General features: G+C 38.4%; 2 long non-coding RNA genes across 4 annotated transcripts in view; both read left to right on the top strand.

Moving 5' to 3' along the window:
- Nucleotides 1-7370, top strand: part of LOC128850521 (uncharacterized) — a 107711-nt gene extending 100341 nt beyond the window's left edge. For all 3 annotated transcript variants that reach the window (XR_008447941.1, XR_008447943.1, XR_008447942.1), the window contains 2 exons: nt 600-637; nt 7221-7370. This is a non-coding gene — a long non-coding RNA (uncharacterized LOC128850521). The remainder of the gene's footprint in view (nt 1-599; nt 638-7220) is intronic.
- A 548-nt stretch (nt 7371-7918) lies between these two features.
- LOC128850520 (uncharacterized) lies at nt 7919-20425 on the top strand. The gene is made up of 3 exons (XR_008447940.1): nt 7919-10285; nt 11887-12001; nt 14507-20425. It is a non-coding gene; the product is annotated as an uncharacterized LOC128850520 (long non-coding RNA).
- Nucleotides 20426-21009: the final 584 nt, after the last annotated feature.

The following is a 21009-nucleotide window of genomic DNA, read 5'->3' as shown; positions in this document are numbered from 1 at the left end:
TGGCAGATCCCTTTGTTCTGGAGGATCAATTTACTTTGCACAGTAAATTGACTGAATTGATCAGTTCGGAGCACATAATTGTTGACTTATCCCAGGGAATCATGTCCTGCCCGTATGGGAGAGACAAAGGGTGCTGGCAGCAGACGAGTTTCTTGCTCTGTCCTGGAGGCTATTTTCTCTGGACCTGATGGACATTGATTAAAGCTGCTGGTAGGTGGTTACGCAGCCTGTATCGACTATAAATGACAGAGGTAATAGGAGGACCACCTTCCTTCAGTGAGGCTGTTTCAGGTGTCTCAGCCCGGTTGCCGTCGCTAATTGTCCTGGGGAACGAAAGCACACGAAGGTCAGTCCCACCAGTTTGAGTGCTGGCTGCTTGTCTGGGTTAGGTGCAGACTGGCACTTCTTTAAATCCTGAACACCGAGTCATAGGTTAGCAAACAAACAAAAATCAGATCAACATATTTAAATCCTCACATCCAGGGCAATTTAGTACAAGGCACAAATAGGCTGTGTCTCTGAATCAAATAAAGGCTCACCCAGATGTGTGTAAGTGTAAGAATATATGACTTTCCATCTTAAACCTTGATATTTCTCAGTTTTGCAGGGATGTTTGAAGACATCATTTTGAAACATGGTGAGTACATTTTAACTGAAGCAATAGAATTGAAATGAGTCTGCAAATGTACAAAGTATCTCATTTAATCTTTTCTTTTTAATCAAGCTTCTTTTCTATAAGCAGAGCCTTTCTGATTAGTTTCCAACAGAATTGGTAGATCTTTCTTTCAGTGTACAAAAAAAAACTGTCTTTTTTTTCATCAAGCATAATAAATAACATATTTCAAAATATTAAAATTATACATATTTGGAAACTGTGATACAATATTGAGTACAGTTTCCCAAAGGTGGGCTTGTAGTACTAAATAAAACCTCACATTCGTTAGAGGATTTCCATGTCTTATCTCGATAGAAACTTTTTAGTGTAGGTTGTGGGGACTTTTCTTAACTTATAACTTGCTCTGTACTTCAGTCCCTTTGAAATATGTGGAGTGAACTTGATGGATAATTCTGAGCTAGTATATATGAAAAAACATATTTTACATTTCTTGATGTAAACTCCAAATCTGAACGGGGAGAGCTGACTCATAGACACCTGGCTTGTGAATTTAATTGTTTGGAGCTATTATGTTTACTTTATGATATGTTGTTTTTGGATATTCGTCTTAGAATGCAGAACTCATCATTCTGACAGACAAACCACTGGAAGACATCCCCTCCCTTCCCCTTCCTCTTGCTTTCCACTTTCTTTTCCTCCTTCCTTTGCCCTTTCCCTTTCCATGTCTTCTCCCATTCCTCCTTTCCCCTTCCCCAAAACCTTCTCATTATTTCATATTTATTCTCATATAAGAGATGTGCTGGAAGGAGACTGGATCTTGGAACTTTTTGCTTGAATTCTCCTAAATTTCAAGAAAAGATTGTCTTGTCTCTTTTCAGAAGTAAGTGAGAACTAAAGTTTAGAAAACCTTTGCACAGGAAGCTTCTAGGATGAATTAGAAAGTGTCAGTGGTAAATACCTCAAAAACCAAAGGAGGAAGTAGCAGAGCAGTGTATCCTAATTCCACAGTATTATATAAAATCAAGATTAAAGCAAACAAATGCACAATGAATGAGCTCAGTTTACCCAGTGAAAGTTCATCTCTTCACCTTCACTTTATTTTCTCAGGCAGTAGGATTTTGCATGAAATGTGCTTGTAAGAAAGCATAAATAACAGAGTATATGTCCCTTTACTGCCCCTGCTGCCACTAAAGAACCTCAAAACCACATTTTTAAGACTAATTTAATTTTATGTACAAAAGAAGTAGAAAAGGTTTCCTGTATATTAGCGATTGTGCTTCTCAATCACATAGTAGATTAGGTTATACATAGTGTAATATTAACTGCAATAGCAAATTCTGATCATAGGATCTGAGTTTATGTTTAAATGAGTGATGAAACTTTTGGAGGGAAAGACAAGAGAGGTCTGTGTTGATATTAGTATTGGTAATGCATCTATTTTCAGAATGACAGGTAAAAATATATCAATTAATCTTTTTCCATTAATTTGTCATATTTAAGAAAAAGAATGCTGACATACAAGCCCACCAAAATTACTGACTAACCTTTTCATCAAAACTGGGTATTCCAAAAATCACAAGTAACATGTTTCTAATATGTATGGTATTACATACATGAAGTATGCAATATATAAAGAGATAGTTTTGGTTTAACCAAGTTTCACTTCAAAGAAAATGTTTTCTAGCTCTATTCTAAGAACACATTTTCATATAGAAAGCATTTAAAATCATTGCTAGAACAAACCAAGACGCACTTAATAATTATCCTTTTTTTCTAGAGGTTGTTGCAGTTTGAAAAACTATAGCATCATCACTGGGGAGGAAGGTTGGCTGGAACATTGAAGGGTGTCTTGCTCCTTCTTGACCTAGATTCATCAGAGGGCAGCGCATGAGGGGGAGGGAAAAGCTGCTTCATATGATTACTCTTAGCCCATCAGCACTCCCTGCAATCCCGCTGGTGATAAACACTCTAAATAAAAACGTTTAATGAAGCTCTCTATACCACCCCTGTTTGCTAAGCTGCATAACCCATATAATATGTAAAAGGATGAGATAATTCTAAACTCCAGGAACACTTCAGAATATACTGCAAAAAGAAGAGTTAACATGTCGGGGTAAAAGAGGCAGTTTCTGCCTTTAGCTCAGATGAAAACGTGATACAAATTCTAAAAGTTAAATCCAAATGTTTCCATATTCTGGGTTGTCAATGTTGATTTCTCTTTTTTTATTATTTTCCCTTTTTATACTGAGTTCAAATATTCCCAAACACAGCAAAATGAGGGATTATTTGGAAAGACCCTCATCACTATTTTTTTTGTGAATTCCCACCAGACTCGAGCTCTTTCTGGTCAAGCCTTGGTGAAGATGCCTGAGGTCATGAATGCCACCCAGCACTGAGGGGATAGATGAGTCCTGTTACAGATTTTTAACAGAATGATGGTGGCACTAAATCATAGTTACAATTAAAGCTTTCTTTTCTTAATGGAATATTGTGATTTTTATAGCACAGAATTTAGTATTAGAATGGCATGGAATTTCTACAAGCAGAGCCAATGTGGCACCGCTTACAAGTACTATAACACGGAGTTTATACTAAAACTGATTTTATAGACAGTTTTCCATGGTGTTGCACTTCCCTCTTCTGTGCTGGGGCCACCACCTCTACCAGGCTGGCTGGGTGTCTGGGACCTTCAAGGTCGGCAAGTAGGGGAGTAGCCAGCCTAGTGCCCAGGTAACTTGGGGGAGGGGAAGGACAAATCTGTTTGGTTGTCTGCTTGGTGCATGGGACCAAGTATGATTCTCACCCACGGAGTGTAGAAGATTTATCTACACTTTTCATTCTTATAATCAAGCAGAAATATCAGATGCATGCTGCTCTGGGATCCAGTGACTGACCATCACTCAGATGGTCCAGTTTTACTCTCATTAGCTCTTTCCTTTCTTCCCGAGGAGTAGGAAACCACAGCAGCTCCTCATCAAGAAGTTCCCTCTCATCCCTGCAGCTTCTGACATACAGGGGAGGATCAACCCCAGACCAGAGCTGAGAACCTCCCACCCGAATTCAGGTGGACAGCTTGCATGAATCAGTAAGATTCAATGACCTGATACTGAGAAATTTCATTTTCAAAAAAGCAATTACATAATGATTGTCTCAAGGCAGAGTGAACTCTTCAAATGTCCCTTGTGAAAAATTTAATAATTTCCTGCTTTATGAAAGTCCTTACATGAAAATGGACTTGCAAAAAGTGCATGACCTTACACTTTGCCACCTTGCAAGATCCACAATGCCAACACCATGAAGAAACAAAGGGAACGACAAATTTGGGTTGATTTGCCATTATCTTTAGGAGATACCTGAATGTCTGTTTCTTGTTTCGCCTGAATATATCTTTGGACATATTATAAAGGCAAAAGCTGAAGATCTTTTGGTTTGTACACATAAAAAATCACACTTATTAGGGCTGGGGATGATCTCAAATAGCTCTTCTGATATCTGAAGGTGTGATTTGCAGAAAGAACCGATAAATATGAGGATTTCTTCTTTGTTTCCTGAATGTAATTCTCAAAGAAGAGAGATTCTTTGCAAGACTCAGCTTCACAACTAACCACTCTGGAGCTTCAGATTCTTGGCTGCAATGGTAGGAAATGGTCCCCTTTTTTCCTTTGGGGACAAGTCAACTAGTTCCCACATTTTTTAAGTCTGTGTGTTCCCTTTGTAAGATAGTCTTCCCATATTCACATGCTTCTTCCAGACGATATCTCATTGGCTGCTACTTGCAGACAATTTAAACCAATTGTTTTTAATACTCTTAGAAAGAGAACATAATGCAAACACTCCCCACAAAACAAGGAGCAGCAAAAAAGGAAATGCAGCAATTAAGAATGTTTCTGCTCTTAAATTTCCAGCCACATAACTGGAATTTGAGGTGCAGCTGTAATGACTCACAGCAGCTAATGAACAGCCCTACCTGCTTATGTTAGAGCCTTCTCCCTCTGTTTTGTGGATTTATGCATGTATACTGGCTGTAGGTCTAGACAATCCATAATCATGGCACTAATCGAAAAAGTTTTGCTGCTACATGGGATTATGTAGCATGGGATTATGTAGCATGGGATTATGCCTTCCCCACACACATCCCTGGCACAAACTGATGAACCCAGGTAAGAAAATTACTTCTACACTCAGACTGGACCATTTCCAATTTTGGAGACATGAAAATTAAAACACATCACATCATCCTGTTAGGCTGCAAGACACTGTCCAGTTTGCATAGTACGTGGCAACAAGTGACCTGTTAAATGATGACAAATACTTTACCTCCTGGCTTTAGACCTCTGACCTCTTGACTCCCTGCCTGTATCCAGGGAGCAGTCTGGGGAGAAGAATGCAATAAACAGCTTGTAATCTGGTGGTCTCAAAAGAAATTACATCAAAACCAGCTGTTGCACCACTATTCATGACGTGCGACAACATGTTAACAAAAATAGGGCCTTTATGTTGTGTGGGGCTTTGGAATTGCTGAAGGTTCAGAGCATCTCCCCCTGCCTCCACTTTATGGAAACAGCAGTAAATGTCCTTCCAAGTAAACATGTCCTTTAACCTATGAGTAAGTTGTGTTTGATTGCAGTCTCTTCCTTGTCATTTTAATTAACGGTGTTAGACTGTGATTCTCAGCTCTGATCTTTATGCTGTGTTCCTAGCTTCAGAGCACAGGGATGACTCAGCACATAATTTCTGCATTTCCAGTTGCCTCTGACCAATATTTATATTTTGTTTTGAATATAATTTAGAGCTTCTCTCTCTCTTTCTCTCTGTTTTTCTTTTGGAAACACTACATAGGTGTACACAGGATTTATGCTGAAATAAAGTCCTTTGCTGTTTTTCATGCCTACAGCTGAAATAATTTGAGGCTCAAATTAAAACAGGCAATGTGTGACAGTGGATGTCAAAATTTTACCATGGGATGCTTGAAATACAGACTGCATCTTCCTGTTTATCCATGCATGCATCCAAAATATACCAAACTAGCGAGCATCACTGGGGAGAAAAACAAAAAATGAAGGAGCACATTGGTGTCAGAGAAAATTAAAGAGGAATACATGCCACTAAGCACCTCTTAGAGAGCTTCAAGCCCAAAGCAGTTGCCTACCACGTTTGAATGAGGATATAGGTGAAAAGGAGGATGCCTGAGAAAAAGGATCAAACCTTTCTCACCACCTGATCCTTCCTCATCTTGATGTTTTTGTTCAAATCTCTGACTGTGACCATTGCCTCTGTACAAACTCTATACTATAACCTCAAGGGAACAAATTGACACTGGAAGTTCACAACATAACTTCAGTGAAAATGCAAATTTTCCTCTGCTGTATGTAAGATGCAGTAATAACAATATAGTGAAAAACAAGTAGTGTTTTAAACAACAGAGAAAAATTATTTCTGAAAATATATTATAAAATAGGGTCAGTTATGTCTCAGCAGGCTCCTGATCACCAGGTATGATGGGTGAAACTCCTTTTTCTCCAGACTAGGCCATTAAATTTCTAGAATTGGGCAAGTGAGCAGGCAAGTGATGGCTTGTTGCATTTATAGATCTGGTTTTTGAGGTGCTACTTCATAAGGGAAAGGGCCTGGGATCCTGCTCCTTGTTTTCCTGATCTATGCCCCATGCAGCTGAACGCAGTGGCCTGCGGTCAGAGCCCTGTTACATCTCACCTGATAGCAACATATCCTCCTGTACCCCTTTCTCTCAGCCCCCAGGGTCTTGTTTTTCCAGCCTTTTGTTTGGTTTCTCCCTTACGATGAAAATCCAGGAGGATATTTTCTAACACTAAAAAAAAAAGTATTTAAACCACCAGTTCTTATTATTGCTTCTACTGTTTCTCATCCTTAAAAATGTGGGAGACCAGGTCCCAGGTCGTAGTTACCTCCTGTTTTCTTCCATCAGTATTTTAATAAGAGGCTCACACTTAATTGAAGTTAACTTTGTTTCATGCCCTGTCCAAGGATCCTGGCATTTGGTTTGGCAGAATGGATCACCTCTGAGCCTATGTGCTAAAATTTAGGCAAAGTGGTGTGGCTGCTGCACAAAGGATCTCATGATAAATACAAAAAAAGTGCTTTTGACTGTTCACTTTTATGATGTGCAAGAAGATAATGAAAGCTCATTCTTCCCTTGAAAAGAACACCTACTGAAAAGTCACTTGGGAAAATAATTTGATATAAAGTTTCTTTGATTTTGAAACTATTTTCTGTTTGCTTTGATCTTGGACTGAAGTAAATTTACTTTGTAACAAAATGGAAGAGAATGTTCTTGTCTTCTTTAAAGAAAGGAGATGTATCTATAAAAGCTAGAAAGAATATGTGATGATTTGGAAAACGGTATCTTACACATTGGAGCACTAGGAAAGTGAGTTGACATAACATACATGAGTTATACCTAGAGGAGCAGAAAGCAAGAAATGACTGCTTCTTTTGATTTCAGAGAAACAGGAAGAGTAAAAAGATGATTGTGCTGAGATTTCCCTTTCTCTAGCTTTACAACTAGCTTTTTTCTCTTTAAGTTTACAGGTTTCTGATTCTCCCTCTTTCTATTTTTTTCATATAGAGAAAAAAAGACTGAGAAAAATGCCTGCAGGAATAAGTGTGCGTTATTTGTCAGTATGTGAGGTAGGGGTGTCATTTTATTTATTTGTTTATTCTCAGTGATTATAAAATTGTGTTCATCCCTGCAATATAAAGGGTTGCAAAGTTAATCCATGATATTGCCTAGGAATATGAAGTGAAGCTCTTTGTTTTAGATAATTGATTTCAGGCTGGATGTCCACTACAGGGAGATTTGAGGATCATCCTTTGTCATATACCTTGCTTTCAATTTGCCCAAAAACTCTCTGTCAGACCTCAGAGATTACCTACCCTATGCATTGCTGCTAACTACCCAGGCATAGGTTGAATGGCAGGTCAGACCTGCTTCCTCCCTCCCAAGCCCTCTGGTGGCCTCTGACACTACGCTGGGTTTGCAGCCGAAGCTGGAAGCTAAAACATTTTCATTCTGGTGAAAGGCTGTAAGGCTCAAGGAGCACATCAGAGAAATGCTCCTGCATCAGTGAATGGACCTCAGCTGATACAAAGGGAAGGCTAGTCATCTTCTCACTACAGGGAGGTGGTGTCAGAGGTGTTTCCCACACCATGCTGGTGGTCCAGGTCAAACATGTATGCTGGTCTAGCCAGCAGACTAGACCACCCCTCATTCCTACCAAAACAAAGCAAAAGGTGTGAAAGGGTGAAAGGTGGTCTTCCATACAGCGCCATCACTCAGCCCTTTGTGGGGCATACATCCCCAGCAGATAGGTAGCTCTCCTGAGTTGGTCTTGTCTTGGTCCCTTTAGTGCTGATCCAATACCTCTTTGTTGGTTGAACTAAACCCTTTAGTTTCATTTGGATAGGGGTTATATAAGGAAATATACATGATTCAGTAAGATGCATGCTTCTGTGAAAGCTGTATAAACCTTTAGGAATATATGAATGTCTGTGCAGGATTTCATAAAGCAGAGAGAGGAATTTAGGTTACAGCACTACTGGGAAAGCTCACATCCTGCATCATGATTCTGTTTATACCTATGCACAGCTGAAGGGGACTTATATGAACTGGGGACTTCCCACAACATGAAAACGAATCCCTTTTCTTTTGGAGGCTGGTGCAGATCTCACAGCAGAGGTGTAAAACATCCTTTATGAGAAATTATGGGTATCAGTGGGAGTGCAGCCCCTCCTAGAACTTCCAGCAGCTTGCCTGTTCCAGGATGCCACAGATGCTGGAACCTGATGAGAAGAAAAGTAACAGCCAAGGATTACTGGTCTGATACAGGTGAACAGGCTCATTAATACCATAGTACTGCTGAAGCAATTATTTATTCAGCTTTATTTGGCAACAGATATATTCCTTTTAAGAATATGCTTAAAACTATGAAAGACAGAAATTTCCGTGGCCTAATTGTGGATGTGCTGGATAAAGAAATACTCTTCCAGTAGTTCTTCATGGGTCAGAGGCCCTTAGCTTTGCAAAGCAACTTTGACAATTCTCTTTTTGTTTTCTTTGCTAAATCACCTCTGTGATTTCCCTAAATAGTTCCTGATGCTCTAAACAAAATACTTACAGTATTACTAGTCCTCCTCCTGGGTAATTTAGCTTTCAGAAGTAGATTAACAAGTCACCAGTCAATGGATTTCTAGTGTGTTCAGCTAAACATTAGCATATAGAACTGCTGAGAAAATACTGATATAATCTATAGCAAAAAATAAAACTCTTGGGAGAATGTTCCTACTCCCTTATGCTTTGTATGCAAGTTTTCTGTGCTCTGAACTGGATCAATACTTGTATAACTAGAAAATGCACTCTGTACAAGGAAGAAAATCATTTTATAAATGCAGAAAAGGAGGACTCAAGTTTTATTCTCTTCTTCATGGCTACATTTTTATATTTAATACAAGACACTTGTAGACTCTATTTATATAAATCAATACAGCTATGAGCCAGTCAAGGTCTTCTGGAAATGTACTGAGAAAAATGTTCATTTATATTGAGACTTCCTTAAGCCGCTCCTCATATGTTTAAGGCCTGTGAAAGGACTTTAAATGTATGGAAATGTCATTTACTCCCAGATTAAGGACCCCTACCCTCCATAAAGTGTAAAGGAGCATTGCATAATTGCCTGTTAAGTTCACTCATGTTGACAGAAAGCATCTGAATGAGAACACAAAAATGTGTCTTTTGTAGTTCTGCAGTGAGATGAATTTTCATCTTAGATTATTATCTTAGTAACAGGAATAATCTTTTCATTTTTCTCAGTTTCTCAGTAATATAGCATTATCTCTGGGCAGCTTTTTCTACCATTTCTTATTTGTGAAAGCCAAACTTGACCCTGTGTTGCTTTCTAAACAATCATTTTATAGACTGCCATGTATGTTTTAGGGACCACCAACGTAGAAACTGACAGCCTTCAGGGTGCAGGCATCTTTGGCTGAGTCACTTGTAAACTACTGCAACTCAATGACAGTTTACCAGCATGCAAAGCTATTAGGAATGCACAGCTGAGAGACTTGGAGTGTTTTAGAATGACATATTTGATCTCATTTGCTTTTTCTTTTATATGCTGAAGTTTATCAATCAAAACCTGTAAGCTGGAGACAAAACATAGAGGTAGTTACTGAAATTCAGCTGCAGCCCTCTGTTTAGTGCAGAATAGAATAATGTAGAAATACTACTTCATGTAATATAGATTATGAAACTGTACCTCAGTTGTTAAGACCTGTATGGCTCTCTCCAGCAGTTAGCAAACTGCCTCAGAAGGCCAGGGAAGATAGCTGGTGCATCATGTTCCTCTGTACAGAAATGTCTGTATTTAATTTGTTTATTTTTACATGAATGTAAATGCCTGTAATTTATATACTGCTTATCAACAGTTTGTAATGTGTCACATACCTGAGACTGAAGTTTATAAACATACACATGCAAATGCAAATATGATGTGTCACTTCCATACAGTGGATCTAATTCTTTCTTTCCACCTCAGCCTTCAACTGCTATGATTTCATTGAAAAGAAATATATTACTACAATTTACTCCAGCACCAAAAGCTTCAGACTCCAGATCTAGAAATCTTGATTCCTGAGGTAACAGTTTTGAAAAAACTAAGCGGTGTCTGCTTGGGTTTTTTTCCTTCATTTGATATTTTATTAATATGAGGAACATATTAAATAATCCCTGTGACTTGGTAGCTAAGTGGTGGAATATCAACAATCTTGTTAGAATTCACATTTGAATTAAAATTTCTTCCTTTTTTTTTTTCGGCTTAAGCTAAAATTTCACTAAAGGACTCCTGTCCTGTAGAAGTATTCTAGGAGATGAACTAGGTCTGAAGAGCAATTTCTATGTAATTTTAAAGGAAAGTAGGAGATCTACCATCCTAGTACAAATGATTTTGTTTATATTGTGTGTGATTTCAGTTCATATTTGTCATAAATTATTCTAGTTCTTACATACTCTCTCTTAAGTCTTCTTCTAGAGCCTATAGTTGATAAACCAAGGTAAAGAAAGTACCTTTTTCTTGTTGAATTTAATCTAATCTTCACATAAAATTTTAAAAAAAATTGAAATTCTTTTAAAAACATGTTTCGTGTAACCAGAATTTTATTTAGCATGAAAATAACTTCTATTTACTTACCATAAATATTTACTTACCATAAACTCTAATTCTTGACTGTAGAAAGAGTAGACATGGCAAGAAATTATTTAGCCTTATTGATGCAAAAATAAAGATTTTTTTCCAAATAGTTTTGTCAGAAATGTGAGTACATTTCCTTAGAATTTCCCTTCTGTTTCAAATGCTCATTGAAAATTCTCACCATTTTTAATATGTGGTAATCTGTGCATTAATTAATAGCTTTTCTCTGCTCACAATTTTGCTGAATTTGCAAAAGTTTTTAACACAACAGTAATAACTGAATTGTTTGTGTTCTCTCTGCATGTGCACTGGCCCTGGATATTAAATGTTGTGTAAAGGGGAAATGAATGTAGAATCCTAATAATATAATCTAAATTTTGTCTCTGAAAGAAACAGTTTGAGATTACATTTCATCGGTTGGTTGGCAAATCATAGTTAAATATTATTTTATGTGAGTCAGTGGAGAACTTATCTGATTTTACATTTTTAAGTCTTCAGAAAGATATATAACTAGAAAGACTATGTAGTTCTAAGGTTGTACTGGTGCCAACATCAATTCTATCTCATTCATTTCCCCTCCCGGTCAGGATCTAACCCATGGCTTTCATTTCATGCTTAAATAATTTATACTGTAGGAAAGGGATGGCATTTTGTTTACTTGAAGGAGTAAAATATCCCATTCATTCACCACCCACACTTACATAAATAATGTTAACAATTTCTTTCTAACACAGTTTCTCTGAGTTATTGGTGGAAACGATGTTCCCCCTTTACTTCTTAACAGCATTCCTTCAGGCCCAGGGGAAAGTATGTAGAAAAGTTGGAGATAACAAAATGGAAGTGAAATTTTAAAAGTTGTAAATTCAGTAGATAATTATTGACTTTAAATGTCATTCTAAAATATGCAACTACCATATGACCTTCACAAATAATTAGCCAAAACTGTTGTCAAATGAGAACAGTAGAAAAAGTAATTTCAGTGCACTGAGGTAAAACGGTGATATTTTTGCTTCTTAACTACAGAATACTCATTGAATTTTCTACTTGCAGGTCAGAAAATTGTAGAAGTTGTAGCAAGAGTACAGAGATGATCCAATAATCCAGGTCATGGACAAAGCTTGGAAAGCTCAAGTATCTTAGCTTTATCATTCCTCCTCCAAACAAGGTGTGCGCTGGGGAGAGCTACTCAATCAACTGACAAAATGCTTAGAAGAGTAGGAAACTTTCAAAATGTAATATTTTAACTTAAGTAGTATCCACAGCTGAAGCTGTATAGACAGATCAACTTATCACAGACCCAGAAATGTTCTCCTGAATGTAGCTGCTGACCAGCAGATGTACACCTCCTTTTCTGAATGGAGAAATTATGCGTAGAGCAAAATTAAACACATATTTGAAAACTTTGTCATAAACTACGACTAACCTCTTGATTCTTTATAAAGTAATCTTAGCCATTCTCTTTGGCTAATTCAGAAGGAAAGACTTCAAAGACAGTCCAATTCTTATTTTAAAATTAAGCTGTTCTTTAATGAGGAGATATTTCATGTAACTTTGAGCAAGTCCTTAGAATTTTCCTCCGTAGTTGAATATGTGTGGTATACTTAGTGCAGAATATTTTGAATGCCTGGGAATAAAAATTTCTGGGAGTAAAATTTTTGCATAAAATTATTGTACTCAGGAATAATTGTTGTGTGTATCTAAAATTAGGAGAGATAAAAAGATGAATGGTCTTTTAACGTATTTTTCTTAATCCAGACTATTGTTGACATCATCTAATAGGTCTGCTGCATAAAATTTTTCAGTTATAAATTTTGACCCTCACTTATATTTATCTCCCAGCGACTGGAAGAAATACAAGGTTTTATACCTTTGTGCTGGCTGCGAAAGAGCAGAGAAGTCAAAGGAAAAAATTCCTGTGGACTTCATTGTTGTTTTGGATTGATATTATCTTTGATTATCTTCAGGTACAGAAAGTGCATTTCTAATGTGCAGGAGACAAAACCTCTAAAATTGCGGCAGTCAAAATCTTGCCAGTAGTTCTAAAGTGTTTTAACAAAACGCTCATGGCTTCTCATTGCAAGATTCAGAAAAGAAACTGACTGGTTACCCATATTCTGGGGGAAAAATTACAAAGAAAAACACAGAAATATAACATCTGATATACTGCTGCCAAAATAGAGTTTTCTTCTGATCGCTAATGATTCTGCGCCAGTCAACTACTTCCATTTAAGATAAGATATAAAATACCATAGAGGTCAAGCTCATTTTTTAGCCTAATATCAAGGATATGAAAAGGTTTTACCCTCACTAGGTGTTGTAATCTTTTGGCAAAAATTAAACTGCCACTTGATTTGCTATCATATTTGCAATCACAGATATGATACTTGCCATTCCCATTGGGAAACTGTAGGTGTTGCTGAAGCTGCATAGTTTCATAAGAAAGGCAGGTGACCTACTCCCATCCTAGATGTATTGCTTAATATTTTAAACACCCTCTCAAGCGATCTGTTTTCCCCACTTCTGTATACTTGAAAACACATTTGCATTAGTTGCATTCCTCATCACTTGCACTTTTTGGTTTGGGTGTGAGGTGTTTTTGGCATTCCTAATCTTGCCAGAAAACCAGCCTGTATGTATCTTAGATTGTCAGTGAATCATTTCCTATAAGAACTTCTGCAATGTAGAGAACAGTCTGGAAGAGTTATAGGTTTCATTTTAATTTAAAGGAAAAAGAAATCAAAATCTGTTAGAAGCTGACTGTATTCTGGTAACTTTAATGTAAATGGAACTGTTTTTATTATGCTTCAAAAGAAAGTTGTTTAACATTACACTTTAGACAATACTGAGAGTTTAGTCTCCGGTTTATCATTCTTGCTATCCCAGGAACCTATTCTCCAAGCACAATCTGATTCCCATCTTTTTGACGTCAGGGTGGAAAGATCAGTGGCCTTTGACATGGCATGAGCTGCCATAAATCAAGGCAGACTGCACCACCAGGATGAAGCACAAAGACCACAGCTGGGCTAAAACAGCTTCAGGGCCTGCTGAGCACAAGAAGTTGCCTAGAGATCCCAGGGAGTTCAAGTTTTGCTTGACATTTTGTTTTCCTGGATGCAAACATATTTCAAAACTTTGCACTGAAATGTTCAGACTTGAGGCACTCCTCATTGTGATGTCAGTGACACTCACTCTATGCATCTTCAGAGTGGCCCAAAAATAGGCTTGTCAATCATAATGGTAAGAAAATACAAAAATTCCAACTGTTTGACATAACTGCATAGAAAGATTTATATTTCCTACCATGGGAGAAAACACAGAATGAAACATTATAAAAATATGGATTTTTCTAGACAGATCAAAGAAAGAATAACTGTAATTATCTCTGTACTGATGTTGCCTGTCTTATCAGAACAGCCTCAAAACACCCTTTTTTATATGGTATAACTTATTTGTAACCTAGACAAGAATTATGTTGCAATACGAAATAAAAAATGGATGTGTTTTTACTCGTCTTTCTCCTTCTTGCACACAAAGTCAAATAAAAACAACGCAAACTTTTATTCTACTAGTAAAAAGGGATTTTTTATACATGGGGTGTATACATAGTGCACCTGTATTTTTTGAAGAATGTCTGCCTTAGAAAACTTGCTAACAATTGTCCCCTTTTCAGTATTTAGGTTCTCCATCCGAAGTATTTCAAGACAAACTGTTGAGTGGCTGAGTTGCTATACAGTCTCATATTTTCTGTGCAGCTCTGGCCTAATAAACCTCTGGAGCTGTGACTGGTGAAGCCTACTGGGTTGCCCATTTCTTTGGAAGGTCCCTCTACTGCTGTTGGTACCAAAACAACCAATGTGGATGACGACATAACTCCTACTCCTGGCTCATGCTTATCATTTTTAAATGAGCTTCCATCCATGGTATCCTCAAAATCAACAGTACTTTGCAACACATGGAAGAGCAAAAAGACTCAAAGTTTTCCAAACTGATCTAAGGTTCTCTGTAATTTATCAGAGAAGAGCACTGATGGATGAGAGGTGATCCTAAAACTGTTCAATTACATCCTTAGATGGTCTTAGCTGCCCTGATAAATATTTCTTTTCCTTCACCAGACTATCCTATTTTAAAACACAGCAGACTGGTTAAAGATCACACTAAATGGTGTATACTGGTTAGACTTCTGAAGCTGAATGCTTTCTGTCTGTCAGGAGTTATTGACGTAGTGTCAGAAGCATTGGAGCAGAAAGAAAAAATGTGCTTTATCTTTCTTTTTCTCATCTCTCTGAATGATCTGTGTTTATTTACATAAGCTAAGTTTGTAGAAAACACCTCTTTGGCTGTACGTAGGCCAGATCTTTGGTCTGGTCTTCCTGGCTGTTAGAGACCATAAAACTCCACATCAGGGAGATCATACTGCTTGCAGGGCTTACATGTGCCTTTGCTCACCCCTTCATTAAAAAGAGAGAAATCATTTAACAGTTGTAATAGTTGGTAGTTACCTCATTTTCTGTATGGGTTATTGTACTGTAGCAGATACAACAGGATAACACACAAACAGTACTCTACCCTGGTTTAAACTATATAAACAGGTACTTTAATAGAAGAAAATTTGGCCAAGCACAACTTACTAGCTCTCATCTGAATACATAATTCATTCAAATCGTAAAAAGGGGTCGTTATTTGCTCTGATCTGGTCCAGGTCTAATTCAAAATATGTTTACTTTCATTTGGAATAGGAGCAGGTTTTACTTTCTGTTGAAATTTTAATAGTTATGCCATTATCCCTTCTTTTTTGTTGCTTTTCTTTGAGCTGTTATCATGAGACGGATGTTTTCTGACAATACATATCTTAAAAGAGAAAAAGTAATCCAGAGCAGATCACTTATAGTCATCACATTAGTTTCCTGCCGACTGTGTAACTTTCTTAGTATCAGAAAGTTGGGCAGAGGGAAGTGAGTGTAATACCCTTCAGAGTCTCTCAAAATTATGTTTTTCTATGAAAACCGGGTTAAGATACTCTTGTATTACTCTTTTCTTCTTTTTAGCACTTCTGTTTTAAGATATATAGATCTATGTCTTTGAAGAGCATCTGAGAAGTATATCACTGACAATGTACACTGCAAGAGAGGAGTTGGCTAAACTATGTCAATAAGAACTAGAAAAAATTTTGTTAACAGAGTGGGAAAAAAAGGGGAAAAGACATATGTTTGATACAGCACTAAGTTCAAAGTTTGGCCTGATTATTTTTTTACATTTTTATGTCTTTTTTAGCACTCTTGGTCTATAAAAGACAAAAAAAACAGGTTTAGAAAATGACAAGCAAATGATAATTTGAAGAACTTTCAATGTTTTAGTGATCACAACAAACATTTTTATCTATCTCTGTTAGACTTTCTGAGGCTGTTGTGGTAAATTGAATAAACGTACTAAAGAAACTTTTTTGTTTTCTGATAGTGTTTCTTATGGGAAAAGATAACAAGGAATGCAGGATTCAGCGGTTTCACCTTCAGCTGTTTGAAATATCTCAAATACTAGGGAAAATAAAAAAAAATAGAAAAATCAAACAGGAGTGTCTGTAACTCCTGAAGAAGGAACTTGCTTGCATGCTGCTTGTGAGTTTACTTATGCAGGACCAGAGTGCTGCAGATACAATTGGCTTATTTTCCAACACTGATTTCTCTCTCAAAGCAAAACCTTGTTAGAAGGCTCTGGTACCTATAACAACACAGCAGAGCTGACACTCTTTCAAAATACTTATTCTTAGTAACTCATGATTTTTCTGACCTTTTTTAAGTAAAACCTGTTATTTATCAGATTAATGTGAGCTTTGGATAAGCGTGCACTGGCTCTTTGCAGTTCAGACAATTTCTTCTTAAGGTTTCTCCAAGTTTTATCAGCTCAGGGTCAAACTGATCCTTCCTGCTCTTTATACTTATGTAATACATACTACCTACATACTACTGTTATATAGTTTATATACAGTTTGTGTAGAATTTACAGAGTGACAATGACCTGGACAAACTATACACTATTGCCCAAACAGGTCAACAATGGTAGTTAAAAGGATAATCATGCAACAACATGTTGTTTAAAAGCATAAGTGAAATTATGAGTATATGTTAAATTTACACATTGTTTAAAAATATAACTAAAAATCTGGACATGCCTAACGGAAAAAAAGAAATACGCAGAGCTACATAATAACTTTCGGGCAATTGTGGCACGAAAAGTATTCTTTCCAGTTCTTACAGAATGTATTTACATGATTATTATGACAAAGTGATCTCTTTTAATGCATACACTTAGGCTCAAAAAAAAACCTGTGAAAATGCTGCCTTTATACTCAGCACTGTCTCTCTTATCTGCCAATCTTAATGACTAAAGCATTTTAGCTTATTTAATCTAATTAATCCTGAATGACCAATACAGCTAAGAAGAAACAAACTAGTTTTTTTCCTTAGCTCAACTTCTTGCATTTATCTTGTGCTACGGTATGAACCTCCTGTGGTCAGAGCCTGAACGCTTGTTTACGTTTTATATTTTCAAGAAGCTACCAGTTGCAAAACTAATTTCTACAGTGTGGACATACTCCCCCTTCTCCCTTCCCCCTTCCCCGATGTGAATTTATTCTGATGGTTTCAAATAAAGGGTTCAGAATGTCCAAATTGAATGTCCTATTCCATGTGATGATCCATCTCAATAATTAGCAAGTGAAGTTAAATAAAAATCAGGCAGACAATTTCCAAAGGAAGTGTACAACACAGGGTGCAAAGCTTGGCCTGGATTCAATTAGAAAGTTACAGATCAGTCAGAGTAACTTTAAATAAATTTACACAAAAATTAAGAAAACAGGTAATCTGGGAAGCAATTAGAGAATTAGAGTTTAGAATTACAGGCAATTAATACTATCAAAAATAATTTCATGAAAGTTCTTACAAAATTCTTGATTTATTTTTGCACGATCATTTATCTGGTCAATAAAACAGCTTTGATAGAGTATACACTATAATATGCATGAATCTATCCAACAGTTTGTTACTTGGTGTTTGGGTTTTTTTCTTAAAACAAGCATTAACTGAAACTGAGGGAGCTCACCCTGTTTTGATTAAAATCTGAATCATCTTCTGTATCTTGAGATCAATCAGTAGGGAAACATCAAAGATGAATCTTCCTAATGAGATCCCCCATGGACTAGTTCTTGTTCCAAAAATATTCAGTATTTTTATTAACACAAGACTCTGTAGAATGCCAGTGCTACAGAGACTCACAGAGCAGTACACAATTATGGCAATGAATTATAGAACAGCTATGGCTTGAATAGTGGTGTTACAAGGTCACAATTAAGATAATGTGTTTCAATAAAATCAAGTGCAAAACAAAAAAAAAATCCTATAAATCCCCTCTAAGGGAGTGGGACAGACTTCAGAGTTTTCAAAGGTAACACACATTATGTGAAGAACTAACAGGGTCCTTGACATATAATAAAAGTTAAATGTCAGACTGGCCTTGCTCTGTGCTTGTGTTGCTGAGACTGGCATTGCAGTAGTCTAACCCATCTTTGCTTGATCAGAGAGATGAGAAAATCTGAAAAAATGGTCAGCAGAGAGCCACAAGTAATGATCGAGGAGGCTGGGGAGAGGGCACACAGCGAGTGTCCTGAGCCATCATGTTGCAGACAGATGGGATCTCACTGTGCTCACACCTCATAGCCAGGCCAGACCCAGGAAGATATCTCATAACAGGTACTGATGCAGATTTTGGCAGGCAGAGAGGCAGTCAGGAGCCTGTGACTGGCCTGCTTGGCAATGCAATTTCTGATCTTATGCCATCACCATACTGGGAGCTGAGCAGCTGCTGTCTTTGAACAGATAAGCTCAGCTTTGCTCTGGGCTCAGGGTTATGTCAGGTCAGGAAGGAGCTTTGTTCCAGCTCAGACTAGCAAAAAACATCAAGACACTTCCGATTCTGCAGAGTGAAGTGATGGCTATTGAGCTGGAGAAACCGAGCCTCTGGTTATTTTATCACGAGTGTTATCCATTTTAGAATGGAATCATGGAATGATTAGAACTGGAAGAGCCTCAAAGATCATTCAGTTCCAATCCCCCTGTCACAGGCAGGGATGCCTTTCACTGATGAAGTTGCTCACAGTCTCATCCAGCCTGGCCTTGAACACATCCAGGTATGGGGCATCCATGGCTTCTCTGGGCAACCTGTGCTGGTGTCTCACCATCCTCACAGGAAAATATTTCTTCCTAATATCTGATGCAAATCTCTGTTCTTTCAGCTTAATACTTTTCCCCCTCAACACGTCCCTCTTATAAAGCCCCTCCCCAGCTCTCCTGTAGCCCCTCTCATTACTGGAAGCTGCTCTAAGGTCTCCCCAGAGCCTTCTCTTCTCCAGGATGAACTCCAACTCTCTCAGCCTATCCTTGCCTGGGAGGTGCTCCAGCATCTGATAATTTTCATGGCCTCCTCTGGACTAGCTCCAACAGATAGTAATTGTTTCATTTACGGAGACTAAGGAATCTTACCTGCTAGCTGAAAATAATTCAATGTTTAGCTGTTAGAGATGGGAAGGAAAGTCAGCACCTGTGATCTCTCTCCTCAAACACCCTGAAACTTCACAAGAGGAGGCAATAGTCAAGGTGCAGAAACATTTAGAAACTAACCCAGGGCAAACCTAGCCTGTCTCTGCCTTATGTGGGGGTTGGAGCAGCGACATCCAGAGGTTCCCTCCAGCCTTCATGTCTCTGTGACTCTAGAAGAACTGGTCTTAGCCACTTAGACTCTCTCATCCTAAAAACAGATATCTAATTTGTGCTGGTCATTCAAGCTAACCCTCATAACAAGGAAGGACAACCACTTCTAAGTGCTTTTTAGACACTTCACTGGAGATTGTATGGACCGCAGATTGGAGATGTCTCTCTCACATCAGTGAAGAAACTTCTTTTGCACAAGGCATTTTACTTATTGAAGGTCAGACTTAGAGATCTGAGTCCTAGTCAAAGCCTAAGTAGCATGCATTTAATTCCAGGATTTTACAGCCCAACTACCTTATGAAGAACTGTGACATGGATCTGGCCATATCCTTCATGTATGATGGGTATCATGTATCATGGGTGATCAGGCCCAGTCAACACAGGTTCACAAAAGGCAGGTCCTGCCAAACTAACCTTGTCACCTTCTATGACAAAGTGACTTGGCTACTGGATGAGGGCAAGGCTGTGGATGTAGTCTTCTTGGACTTCAGTAAAGCCTTTGACACAGTTTCTCACAGCATTCTGCTTCAGAAACTGTCAGCCTCTGGCCTGGATAGGCGCACACTCTCGTGGACTTAAAACTGGTTGGATGGCCGGGCCCAGAGAGTGGTGGTCAATGGAGTTAACTCCAGCTGGAGGCCAGTTACAAGTGGGGTTCCTCAGGGCTCAGTACTGGGTCCAGCTCTGTTCAATGTCTTTATCAATGACCTGGATGAAGGCATTGAGTGCACCCTCAGCAAGTTTGCAGGTGACTCTAAGCTGGGTGGAAGCGTGGATCAGCTGGAGGGTAGGAAGGCTCTGCAAAGGGATCTGGACAGGCTGGACCGCTGGGCTGAGACCAATAGCATGAGGTTTAACAAGGTCAAATGCCAGGTCCTGCGCTTGGGGCACCACAACCCTGTGCAGTGCTACAGACTAGGAGAAGTCTGGCTAGAAAGCTGCCTGGAGAAGGACCTGGGGGTGTTGGTTGACAGCAACTGAACATGAGCCAGCAGTGTGCCCAGGTGGCCAAGAAGGCCAATGGCATCTTGGCTTGTGTCAGAAACGGTGTGACCAGCACATCCAGGCTGGTTATTCTCCCTCTGTACTCGGCACTGGTGAGACCGCACCTCGAATACTGTGTTCAGTTCTGGACCCCTCACCACAAGAAGGATGTTGAGGCTCTGGAGCGTGTTCAGAGAAGAGCAATGAAGCTGGTGAGGGGGCTGGAGAACAAGTCTTATGAGGAGCGGCTGAGAGAGCTGGGGTTGTTTAGCCTGGAGAAGAGGAGGCTGAGGGGAGACCTTATTGCTCTCTACAACTACCTGAAAGGAGGTTGTGGAGAGGAGGGAGCTCGCCTCTTCTCCCAAGTGACAGGGAACAGGACAACATCAGGAAAAAATTTTTCATGGAAAGGGTCATTGGGTACTGGAAG

This window comes from Cuculus canorus, chromosome Z (assembly GCF_017976375.1).
Source record: "Cuculus canorus isolate bCucCan1 chromosome Z, bCucCan1.pri, whole genome shotgun sequence".
Lineage (NCBI taxonomy): Eukaryota > Metazoa > Chordata > Aves > Cuculiformes > Cuculidae > Cuculus > Cuculus canorus.
This window is presented reverse-complemented; position numbering and strand designations above follow the sequence as displayed.